The sequence below is a fragment of the Poecilia mexicana genome, unplaced genomic scaffold (assembly GCF_051168715.1).
Source record: "Poecilia mexicana isolate PSO_F unplaced genomic scaffold, ASM5116871v1 scaffold_9, whole genome shotgun sequence".
Lineage (NCBI taxonomy): Eukaryota > Metazoa > Chordata > Actinopteri > Cyprinodontiformes > Poeciliidae > Poecilia > Poecilia mexicana.
In genome coordinates, this window is record NW_028263378.1 from 27493970 (window position 1) to 27504903 (window position 10934).

The 10934-nt window shown below is 38.7% G+C and overlaps 1 long non-coding RNA gene across 1 annotated transcript; it reads left to right on the forward strand.

Moving 5' to 3' along the window:
- Window positions 1-223: 223 nt before the first annotated feature.
- LOC106933304 (uncharacterized) lies at window positions 224-5720 on the forward strand. The gene is made up of 3 exons (XR_015764199.1): window positions 224-300; window positions 4191-4208; window positions 4322-5720. It is a non-coding gene; the product is annotated as an uncharacterized LOC106933304 (long non-coding RNA).
- The last annotated feature ends 5214 nt before the right edge of the window (window positions 5721-10934 follow it).

Sequence of the window (10934 nt, forward strand, 5' to 3'; positions counted from 1 at the left end):
GGCTAGGTCCCACCAAGTATTTTATACAGCTGCATGGTTGCCAGGGGAGATTAAAGGATTTCTCAAACATGCATGAGAGAATCAAAGCAGGTATGTTTTTGATGAGGGAATAACATTATGACATGATGTAAAGTTCAAAAAAGTCAATTTTGCTGCCCCTTTAACTTTCGTCTTGTTTACCTTCTGTGTTCTCTGGTTTCTTGTAACTAAACATTTTGGGTTTCAGTTTCTGCCAACCACTCTCGCGTCTCTTCCTGTTTTTCTCCGAGCATACTGCCAAAGCCTTAAAAGTGCAGATAGGTAAGATCAATTACAGTGATACAGGTCAATATTCTGCTGGGAAATGTTGGGTTCTGGGATTCATTGGCTGTAGCGTTACAAAAGCAGACAGCACAAAATCTGTTCAGTGAACATGGCTGAGAGGCACAGCCAAACTCAGTAGATAATGATGCATTTAATGGCAGTGGAAAGCTTTGAATTTTTATTAAGCTCTCAAAAGTAGAGCAGGAAGTGTTTTTGCCCGAATTTTTCACAAAAGATCCGAAGACAGGTGAAAAACATTGTTCTCAAACAGTTCTTGACCTAATGGTATGAGGACAGAATCCCTTTGTGGCTTTGTAGAAAACCTGTTTCTTTAAAAAAAAAAACATGATCGTAAACCATGCTGTCATGGTGAGACGTCAAACCAAACCTTAACTGCAGACAGGTTTCATTACAACTGTGATTCATAAACCTTGAGCCTTTTCCCTTCAGTCACGTTACAACCAATGAGTCCAAAATCTGAGTTTTTGCTCTTTAAGCTATAGAGGGATGCAATTGTGAAGTAGAAAGGTTTCTTATTTTATTTTTACAAAAACAAATCTGACAGTATGTGGGACAGGCCGTTCTCTGTCCTCTTATGGCTAAAGTTTTGTACAACAGCCATTATAGCTGCTAGATTTTTCAGGTCTGGCAGCTTTTCACATCGACATCAAGATTTTTATTCTCCCTCTTTTAGGTTGTTGTGCATAGATATCTTTTGATCTGGTCTATTTCAATATAACTCTGTTTTTATATCTATGGTCATTTTCCTGCTGGAAGGCGAAACTCTGGCCCAGTCTGAAGTCTCGTGCAGCCTCTATTTGTCATGGTCTTTGTGTGTCTATATGTATTTTGGTTAATTGAGTCCCCTATTGTTTTTCCCAGAAGGAACAAACTCTTCAGTTTGTTCTGAAGAGAAGAAAGTAGTCTGTGAAATCACAGCTTTGAATTTGACAAGGAACACGACGGGACGTTTTCCAATGTCTTCAAATTGAAAAGTACCTCAGACAAGATCATCTGTGGAGCAGCAGCCCAAACAGACAATGGAGATTTTTTTCTGTCTTACCAAAGGAAAAAATAACCCAGATGGGGAAGTTTACTCTGAGAGACAGGACATTGAATTTGAAACCACGGATGTCGATGTGACAAAGCGGATGTCACAAGGCGCTGCGTTTTGTTTTTTTAAGAACTGAAAATGACGCTGGGTGGAAAAGTCAGCGCAGTCTTTAGGAACAGTTTTTCCTCTGTTGCCAGAGAAAAAACTGACCAAAATGAACTACATTTTATCAGTGTTAAATCACTGAGTAGAAACAGGAATGCTGACACTAGAAAACAAAGGTACAAAAAGTTTGCATTTTATTCTGACAACTGTGATGCTGTTTCTCATTTATTTTTTTGCTGCGGAAATTATTTATAAACCCTCTCATTAGCAACGTACTGAGTATTACCTCCTTCATCATGACAGTGATTTACTTGTTTCTTTAGGTAAAAACTATTACTGCTCCAGTCGCCAGTAGCAAAAGAAATTTAAATTATAACATGAGCTTTCTTTTACACAGCGGTGGAAAAGCTAAGCAAAATGTGGCATAAATACCTGGTGAATATAGATTTTCTTTCCCTTAAAATGCTAATTGCATTGTTTCTTGTTGTTCTGCTCTTTAAACAGAGTAACACTGCAGGCTTACATTAGCTGGTAAATTAGCAGGGGTAATGGCTCAGTTAGATTCAAGATGCCAGTTTTACTTTATTCAGCACCATCAAAGACACGCAAAAGCATGCAAGAACCACTTACTGTTTATAAAGGCAAGTACAATAAATGAAGAAAAAGAAAATCTAGTGCATATTTAAAAAGTTAAAAAAATGAAATTTTCGCATGAGAAAAATGTTGATTTCACTGAAAATGTTTGACAGGCTTGTAGAGAATGATAACTAGAATAGCAACCATTTCTGTTCAACAGTGATGGCGGTTGGAAAGAAACCTTCACAGAACCTCTGCGACCTGCACCTCAGGCTACAGTATGGTCTGCCTGAGGGCAGGAGAGACGGCAGGCCCGCCGTCAGCTGCTCAACACTCACACTGCTTTAGGCTCTTCACACGTCCACTGTCCTTTCAAAAAAACATAGTAGTGATAGGCATTGCTCCTTTAAAGGGGCAATATTGTGTATTTTCCATTCACATAGTTTGTCTTTTTTTTTTAAAACAACTGTTACCTTCAGTTGTTTTAAAAAGCTTTTAAATATATGACCTAAAAGAAATTTTACTTGGTAATTTAATGCATTGAAATTGGGCCTCTGTCTCTTAAAGAAGCTTCAGTTCTTTCAGAAACTCCGCCTTCAGGAAGTCAACGTTTTCACCCACCCGCTTCGGATGTTATCATCCTATAGAATGGCCATTGTTAGTAGTCATCAGCCCCATTGACTGGCTTCAGGCGGTCCCTCCTGTGCCTCCTACCAGGCTCAGTAGGTTGTTATTTACCATTCGTATCGCTGATCACAGCAGCTTGTCGCTGATAGAACTTTTTTTTTGCGGGGAGGGATGACAACTTGAAGAAATGGCCGCATTTCTTCAAGTCGCACTAGCGTATGTAGTTACTTCACTGACTCAGTTGCTTAGGATGCAGATGTGGGTTATCTTGAACTTGCTGCAGCCACAAATTAAATGTGGTCTGATTATTAAAGAACAGCCACAAACAGCACAGCAGTTACCGGAAGGGCATCTTACGACACTTTCCAGTGGCAAGTTGCTCTCAATAATAGCTTAATGTGTGATTCGGTTCGGTTCTAGTACAGTGGGGAGAATCAGCTGTTGCGAAAGATCTGGAGCGCAGCAGCTGCAGTCATTTCTCTGCTGATTTGCAGCGACACTCAGCAACAGAGAACCTCAAGGTTCTGGTTCTGATGGATTAAATAAATCCAGATATTTTGTGTTATAAATAAAATTTCCAGGCCCAATCATAATGATAAATACTCAGATCATGAACTTTATTTTTTTTAATTCAAATGAAAAATAAAATGCACATCACACCAAGCTAATATTGTGTAGCTCTGGTGTTTCATACTGTTGGCGCAACTCAGATCTATGACAGATCTCAGATCTTCTCTGCTTTTTCTGTATTACTGTCAGTTCTTCAGAGAAACAAGCTGCTAATTCACGGTCGTAACGTTACAGAACTTAACGATCGTGCTCCTGTTGCTCCCAGTGATTAAACTCACAATTACAATAATCTGTCCTGAGCAGCTCTCTGATAGCAGACGGTGTGTACATAAACAAGTTTGACTAAATATTGTATTATAACCGAAAAGAGAGATGTAACTTCTATCATGAACATAGACTAGCAAAAAACCCTACAAATTACAGTGAAATAATGCTACTTTATAGCACTGGGTTATATAGTTTTAAAAAAAAACAACATACTTTTCTGTATAATAGTTCATACTAGTACATTGATTGAATGGTAGGATTCTATCATACAGTTCAATACATTTCAGGATTTCCCACAGCGTATTATAAGCCTGGTGGGGCCACCAGTCTTTATTTGTGCCGCCACCAGGCTAAGCATTGTTTATTTATTGAAGTTTTTGTCAAATGTTTGCATCTTTTACGACTTTATAGTTATTGTTTGGGTGTTAATCTTCCAATCTTTCAATAACACATAATTATCAAAGTATAATTTCAAATTTCCCATCAACTTTAAACATTTTTTAACTCAGAAACATGACAGGCTACTGGATGACTGACTGCCGTCACACCCAAGCACCGGGCTTATCAGGTTTTCTGGGGGATACTCTGCAAGCACAATGCATGCAAATATTTATTTATCATATACCAGAAAAACAGTTACCTTCTGTTTATTCATAGTCATGGTTGTATTTTTCTGTCTTTGTTTTAGGTTCAACGTCAAGAAGAGGTATGCGTGACGTCTCTTAAAAAATGAGCTACACAGCCAGACAATATGTGTTTGTCCTGAATTTTTTTTTTTTTTTTTGCAAATGCTCTGTTTTTTTATTGTTTCATGATAAGAGAGAACAAATATCTCGGAGGAAGCAAAGGTCTTCTTCAAGAAGCCAAATGAAGAAGGGATGACCAGCGTGGGATCTCCACTGGTTGGAGCAGCAGCAGAGGCCACTGGCTTGCCACCGTTTGTAATTGATGTATGTTTACCAATGTTATTTCCATTTGAGAACTCAGATGGCAAGATGCAATTTTTTATAAAAATCAAATAAAGCTTCCTGTTTTGTAACAAGACAATTCTGTCTTTTAGAACTGAATTGGAAATTACAGAAGACAAAGTTTCTTCTCAACCTAAGAAGAAGAAAATCTTTTACACGAAGGAACTGTCAGGTTACAATCCTGATGGCGATCGGGCGGTAGAAAATATTTTAAATATTAGAATTAATCAAATTAATAATGAAGTACGATCGCTGCATGAACAGTTGGACACTTTACGGCGCCAACAAAGACAAGATAGAAATATATTAGATGAACTCCACCAATGGTTGAGTTTATTGGATATTACAACTAATATTCTGACATGGGGAGTCGTTGATCCAGGTGAAAACATTTTTCTCTTTATAATTTTTGAATACTCTAAATACATTTTTCTATTGACCTGCTTATGAATCATTTTTTTCCACAAGTGACAGAAACCCCGAAAGTCATGCAAACACCAAAACCCTTGAAAATTGTTTTCTACGTTCACGCACATTTTTTAAAAGGGGGGAACAAATTGCGCCCGCATGTACATATCTGTGTTTTTTGTTTCTGGGGAAAAGCTGCGGCAATAAAATTATGGGACAAGGTTCGAAGCACTTTGACTTTGTCTTCAAAGAGGATTGTGGTGAGATGTGGTAATCTGTGTGATGCCGGGCCAAATTGCAGCTTTTAGCACTGCTTTCATAACCCCGTTTTTGTCAACGGAAACTTTCTATGTTAAAACGGTCCTGCTCCCTGTCATCACGAAGTGGCACGTTGCTGTTTTTAACCTTGCCTTTGCCCATCCACTGAGCTGCATCATTATGATCTGCTTCAGTAGACTATGTGCCAAAATGGCAACCAAGTGTTTTTTTTTGTTGTTTTTTACCCTTATTTACTCCAGACCCATGTGTGTCAATTAGTGGATTTAAATGTATGCCTCTTCAGTGCGTGGTTTTCTGTTATTACGTTCCAAACTGTACATCTTTATTCCCCCGGCCCACTGTATCTGCTGGCGTGAGAGCAGGCAACGAAGAAAATAGGACGACTTGAAAGGACAGGCAGACGAACCGAGACGGGGGAGAACAACATTTCCAGCTGAGTTTGGAGCTTTTGTGGAGGCCATTAAAGGAGAACTCATCTACAATGTGAAAGCCTCCGAACATCCCACCCACACATATCATTAATGTGCCGTATTTGTTTTACATCGCAACACAAGAAAGTGCAAAAGCACAAACAGCATAAAAATATAACCAGTGCCTGAGTAAGGCCGTGGACCTAAACATAGAGAGGCTCTCGGAGGAGTTTTTGTTCAGCGCGAGAAGGGCGAATGTCATTGTTCTAAAAAATATGTAAGCTGTTTTCTGGTTTTAATGATGGTAGTAAAAATAATCATGTCAGGCTATAAAACATATTTACTATTATCAGTATAGAATGTAGGATAAAGATTAGACGAGCAGGAGGAGTTTAAAATAACTACATGCAAAATGTGTTATTCAGGATATTGCAAAAGCCACATAGCAACTAGAACCAAGAGTGTTGAAATTCACACAACACAAACTCATCCAACTATGAAAAAATGACAAATATGTTTATCTTGTATATTTAGATTCATATATATACAATATTCAAGCATGAAAATATTTCTTCATTTATTTTTATACCAGGAGAAATAAAATATCATTGAAATGTTTATTTATCTCAATTCAAATAAAGAAACAAAAATTTTGCATTCATCACAAATTGATGTATTTCAATCTTTTATTCAGTTGAGGTTTCTTAAGGCTTTTTTGCTATTTAAAATGCTACATTTAATTTTGTAGAAAATTAAAATATAACAGAAGACAAACAAATCACCTCTAATAAAATAAGAAAGAAGTGTTATGACCTGCACAATCACTGAGAAACCCGCTGACTTGGCCGTTGTCAAGTTGAATAAGTCATTGGTGATCACAGCTGAAGGACAAGTCGTGGTAGAAAAAGGTGTAGGAGCAATAGGATGTAATGCAGGCTTAAGAGGATTGTAAAGCAAAAGCCAATTTGGTAATTTGGTGGGAATTTACAAGGAGTGGACTGCAGCTAACATCAGAGCTTTAAGAACCAACATACACAAAGGTATAAAGGACACGAGCTACCGGGATTATTCAGTGGTCCTCTTTTAAAGTGAAATAAAAATTTGCATTTCCTTTGAACATCTATCAAGAATCTAGAAGAGCAGAGAGGCACAGAAGCCAAGCTGGTTTATGTCCAGTGGGAAGTTCCCACTGTTGGTGATGATTTTTGGAGCCAAGACATCTGCTGGTTCTGGCCTCCTGCTTCTCTCAAGTCCAAAGTTAGTTCAGCCATTTTAGATGCTTATAATGCATAGCTCTGTGTGTAATCTATCTATATAGCATGAGTTCAGGGACCATGGAGCAAATCGGCAATTCAAGTCAAGTCATACACTCATGAACTGGAGGGAAAAAATAGCAGCACAGCAGGTGGAGTAATGTGTTTTTCAGGCAGCTACTGGAGAGTCGAGCAGTCGGCCAAAAACAAGCAAAGATCAACCAGGGGTGGAAATTAAACATTTTCTCCATTTTTTACCGGCCACTCAGACATTTCACCAGCCACTGTTTGTTTCTTTTGATTACAAACCCCACCAGTAAAATACGAATAAAAAATATATCATTCCTATCATTCCTGCAGTCATTTCCTATGTTGAACATTTCCACAACTCCCCCGGATATTTATTGAAGATGTCTCTAGTCATTTCTGAAATACATTTAATATCTGTATTAATGTGTTTTCTCACTGTTCTATTTGTTTCCCCTTACTTTTTGCGGTTTCTATTGAAATTCAGTTATTCTTCTTACCAAAAACGTCTCCAAACATGTTCATTATGAATTCCACGGGCCATCCTGTGTTTTTCTGAAATCTTAGTGTAGACTGAATACCGAACCAGAAAGTTTGTTGGGTGATTCCATAGTGAGCTCTGTTTCCATTACAAATTTGCACAAAACTGTGTCAATATTCTGTCAATGTAAGAAAAATAAAAAAATTCACACACACTCACACACACTTCTACCGAATAAATTAAATGGGCTACATTAAATTAAAGTCATACAAGTAATCTTGTTCACATGACAGGTCATTCAAAATCATAGCAGCGACAAATGTAAACAGTTACATGAGTTATATTCATATTTCAGTCACGGTGCTCCTTAGGGGAAATGTCTTATTCAGGCGTTGAGCAACAAACCCTTTATACTTTGGAGTGGCCACGTAAGTCAACACTTTTGAATGACATGCAACTTTTATGAACTTTACATGCCTGAGCTGCAACAAAAACTAACCGAGATCTCCTACTACTGCCTGCTGTTTCCTTCGTAGTAACGTCTGCTTGTTGACGAAGTGATTTGTGATGTGAAAAAAGTGTTATGTGAAATGCGTGTATTTTAATACAGATGAGAAACTACCTCATTCTAGTGCTAAAATATTTTAGAGAAAAACGTGTATTTTCGGAATTGCCTAAAAGAAGTTAAGCAAATTTCTTTTAGTAATTTCAATTTGCGCAACTTTGTGGGTAATGGAAACACATGTATGAACAAAGGTTAACTAATAATGGAGTGAAGTTCTGAGGTAGAACCAAGAGATGCTGAGGTTCTTTACAGACTGAAACATTTCTGAACACAACAGATAAACAACAGAAAAACCATGTTGTGGTGACATTATTGGTAATTTCTGTGATACCAATATCAGTTGTGATAAATCCAGGTTTTCTCCCCGCCCTCTCATCGTTTCATCTTTACTTACTGTGACATTTAGCATGTGAGCATCCATCGTAGCAAGAGTTTATCCAACAAGTTGAATATTACACTGACATAAAAACCGCAAACTATTGACACTTGTAAATGATTTTACAACAATTATTGCATTCTAAGATGCTGTGACGGCCCTGCTATGTGGCAGTGTGGCAGGTAAATTGTTTGTCAATTAAGGTCCTTGATTGTGGGAGGTGCCTCTGATTATGTGGCCAGCAGAGTCCTGTGGGGGCCAATCGGGTCCATGACTGAGGGAGCACCAGGCTGGGGGAGCACCAGGCTGGTTTATCACATCTTGGGCTGCCGCTCATTATTCCCTAGACAGTAATTTTTAATAAATGCCTCTGAAGGGCTGAATAATTATTCTGGTTGTCGTGTCCTCCCTATTTTTGTTGCGGCCGTCTGAGCCGGGCCGTAACAGATGTACTTTGTAAAAGTAAAATTGCACACGTTATCTTCATCCTGTATCAGCGGTAATGGAAAAGAGGTTGTTGCTTTTATGCCAATTCACCAAGTTAATCACTTGTTTTTCCTTCCCACCTGTGATCGGCGAGACTCTTCACCGTAGTGGACTGTCCACACACTGTGTATCTGTCTATTGATGGGCTGCTTCATTAATGCTAAGGTCTTCAAAATGATAAATGGTTCTCTCTCAATCTTACTTCAATTGAACTTCTGTGGGACCAGCTGACTCACATGCACACTGATTTAATATCCCCCTCCTGTTTTTTTTTTCTTCTTTTTGTCAGTGGGTTTATATTTATTTAATTTCTCTGACAGCAAATAGGGCTGGCTTTGCAGCCAGTCAGTTCCAGTCAGTGATCCGTTTGGAAAACCTGCATTATTTATACCAAATGAACAAGAAGCGTCGCTTTGCTACTGAAGTTGCGCCAGGTGGAACCATCTCTCAAGGTCGGTCAACAGCAGATGGCTACAGGGACAGAAATTTACTGGAAGAAGGCAGAAAGAAAAAAAAGACGAAAGTTTGTTGGTGAGATATATTCTCCTTGTCTCAAAGTTGCTTTAATGAATGTTTTGCTTCTTACTGGAAACACACAACATGAGATCCACACAACCTTTCATCAAAGTATTCATCTGTTTCACGGAATAAAATGTCCTGAATTATTTTTAAAGCACTTGATTGTGGCACAGCAATGTAAAGTTATACCCAACGGTAAAGTAGAAAGACATTGGAATGGGTTTCAACACTTTTCTTAAGAGATTTTAAAGGGTACCTAATATGCAAAATTGACAATTTTCACTTTTCTGTACTTCCACTTGAGTTTTCACTGCTTTTGAAAATGGCCAAAGCGCTTAAAAAAGAAATGTAGTTGGTTTTTGTCAATAAGTTTGTCAGGAATGGTGTTTTGACAGGAACCATGAGGCGTTCTCCTTCGTCTCTTAATGCTTTTAATCTTCATTTCAGTCAAAATTCTCAGATCAGACTCACAAGGTACAACCAACGCCAATAAACTCAGAATGAACTCTGACTAGACTCAGACACAACTTAGATGAGACTGCCGCGCCAAACCTGAACTTAAATCACTAAGAAACAGGTGACACAAGGAACAGAGAAGGAAAACAGGAAGTACACACAAGAAAACACTTGAAACCTAAAATAAAACCTGACTAAAAGTATCGGAACACAGGAAAAACCCCACACAGAAACAACATCATAACAAAGTTAATGTTTTTGATGTCTGTAAAATGAGCCACTTCAAAAACCTTGTAACGTCACAAATCAGCAGGCCGTTCCCCTCACCTAGCAGCCCAAGCAGAGCTCCAGCACGTTTGGTCAGCTGGTTCTACCGCAGTATGACGTCAGCTAAATGCTGCATTCTTGTTGATTGTGCAGGAGGCGCCACTTCTGCTCTGTTGCATTTGTTTGAAAGCCATTTTTACATGAGAGCGTAAACGTTGAGTTGATGGGCATTTAAAGTGACGAGGCCCTTGAAACAGCTCGTTCTGAAAGGAGCTCAAAGTAGGCAGAACTGAGCAAACTAAAGTCTTGTTATCTTATATAAGAAGGATTTTGTTAGTTTTCTGCCACACAGATCATGTAGCCCAGAAAGTTCAATCTTGACCTCATTTGACCGAAGCACTTGTTGTCTTCTACATGGCTTGTGGCAAACAGCACACAGTATTTTTTAGGTTTTCATTCAACTGCTTTCTCTTCTCTACAATTTCATAACGACCAGATGAAGGTGGATGACTCAGTTGTCCTGTGGATAGATTATTCATCCTGTGCTGTGAATCTCTGCAGTTCCTCTACAAAAGCCTCTTGGTTGCATCTCTGATTGATGCTCTGCTGGCCCAGTTTGTCAGATAAGCTGGACAGCCATGTCTTGATAGCGTTGCAGTTGTGCTATACTCTTTCTAGTTTCATATGTTGAATTAGAGACTGTCTGTGAGGTGTTGAATGCTTAGGGTATTGTTTTACGACCTAACCCCCTCCTTGGTCTTCATGATGCCGTTTGTTCTCTAATGTTCTCCAACAATCCTCGGAGGCCTTCGTAGAGCAGCTGAATGTAGATGAATCACAGACCTCGTTTACTGGCAGCAGGTATCTTCTTAATTTTGTGCTTCTTGCTTTGTCCCAGTCTAGCACATAAAATGCACTGGAAAATGTGTAACATGAA